This window comes from Rhopalosiphum padi, unplaced genomic scaffold (assembly GCF_020882245.1).
Source record: "Rhopalosiphum padi isolate XX-2018 unplaced genomic scaffold, ASM2088224v1 scaffold1, whole genome shotgun sequence".
Lineage (NCBI taxonomy): Eukaryota > Metazoa > Arthropoda > Insecta > Hemiptera > Aphididae > Rhopalosiphum > Rhopalosiphum padi.
The window spans coordinates 1,248,168-1,249,823 of NW_026869996.1; the positions used below are offsets into that span (position 1 = coordinate 1,248,168).

Genomic DNA, 1,656 nt, shown 5'->3' on the forward strand with positions numbered 1-1,656 from the left:
ACTTGTCCACTATCGGTCTCGTGGCCGTATTTAGCCTTAGATGGAGTTTACCACCCGCTTCGGGCTGCACTCTCAAGCAACCCGACTCGAAGGCGCGGTCCGATCCCGGAACGCTGTGACGGCCTCTACTGGCCTGGCACCATCTGCGGGCCATGGCCCCGTTCAAGGGAGACTTGGACCGTCACGTGCGCCCCGGCAACGAGGCCGGCCCGTACGCCACAACTCCCATACGTGCCGCGACACAAAAGTGCGCGGCGGGATTCGGCGATGGGCTTTTCCCTGTTCGCTCGCCGCTACTGGGGGAATCACGGTTGTTTTCTTTTCCTCCGCTTATTAATATGCTTAAATCCGGCGGGTAGTCCCGCCTGATCTGAGGTCGGAACGTATCGGTGTGTTTGTGTTTTTTTTCTTAACACGGCAGCCTGCGGTCCGCGCTCCGTCCGTACGGCGACCGTCCGCGTCCGCTTCTCGGAAGCCGGAGAGGTGTCTCTAGGACTCTCAGCCGACCCGGCCGCGCTCTCGCGCGGCGGGCGGACGGGGACGTGCCGTTTTACGGCGCGAGAACCCGTGACTGTTTGCCGTCACAACTTGGGCGGACGACCGGAGGCGGGCGCCGTCGCCGTCGCCGCGAGGCAGACGGCGGGGCGTCGTTCCCCGGTCGAACCGCCAATCTCGCGCAGCCGGAGCGGCCGACGGTCTCCCGTCGGACGCCTGCCGGCGGCGCATCGGTCTGGCCGAGTATCCGGTATACGACCCTCAGACAGGCGTGGCCCGGGACCCGCGGGTCACCGAGGCCGCAATGTGCGTTCGACTGGTCGATGTTCGTATAACCTGCGGATTACACGACGACGCGCAGATAGCTGCGGTCTTCATCGATCCACGAGCCAAGTGATCCGCCGTTCGGGGTCGGGTGTTTTTTTTTTTTGTTTGTCGACGAAATTTCTGCGCCACGCGTGCGCGCGGCGCAAGGTCTTTCGACGGTAACCATCTTTCGGTCGACGCTTGGTCGGGGGTCGCGGCGCGCGGGCGGTCGGCGAGCTAGTCGCGAGCGCACGCGGCCACGGGGTCGGATTAGGCGCGCGCGAGACCGGCGTGGGACGCCGGTGCCGCGGGCCCGTCTCTAATGATCCTTCCGCAGGTTCACCTACGGAAACCTTGTTACGACTTTTACTTCCTCTAAACGGCCGAGTTCGGTCATCTTCCCGGTCGCGCGACGACCCAGCCCCCGAGGGGGCCGAATAACGCGCGTCCAGTCCGAAGACCTCACTGCGGTCGTTCAATCGGTAGTAGCGACGGGCGGTGTGTACAAAGGGCAGGGACGTAATCAACGCGAGCTGATGACTCGCGCTTACTGGGAATTCCTCGTTCACGTGGAAAAATTGCAAGCCACGATCCCTAAGCACGAAGGAGGTTCAGCGGGTTACCCGGAAGCCTGTCGGCCCAGGAATGTTAACACACGCTGATTCCTTCAGTGTAGCGCGCGTGCGGCCCAGAACATCTAAGGGCATCACAGACCTGTTATCGCTCAGTCTCGTGCGGCTATTTTCGTCCGCCGCCTGTCCCTCTAAGAAGAGTTTAAGCTCCTGGGAGCCGGCGGTAGCCCTAGTAACGTATCGTGATCCGCCGGCGACGGCCGCGAACACGGCGCGCTTCACC

At 63.0% G+C, this 1,656-nt stretch overlaps 2 non-coding genes across 2 annotated transcripts in view; both read right to left on the reverse strand.

Annotated features, from left to right (window-relative positions):
* LOC132931455 (large subunit ribosomal RNA) overlaps positions 1 to 379 on the reverse strand; it is a 4,199-nt gene extending 3,820 nt beyond the window's left edge. Inside the window, exon 1 of the ribosomal RNA XR_009662634.1 lies at positions 1 to 379. This exon is cut by the window's left edge and continues 3,820 nt beyond it. This is a non-coding gene — a ribosomal RNA (large subunit ribosomal RNA).
* A 371-nt stretch (positions 380 to 750) lies between these two features.
* LOC132931482 (5.8S ribosomal RNA) lies at positions 751 to 908 on the reverse strand. The gene has a single exon (XR_009662659.1). It is a non-coding gene; the product is annotated as a 5.8S ribosomal RNA (ribosomal RNA).
* Positions 909 to 1,656: the final 748 nt, after the last annotated feature.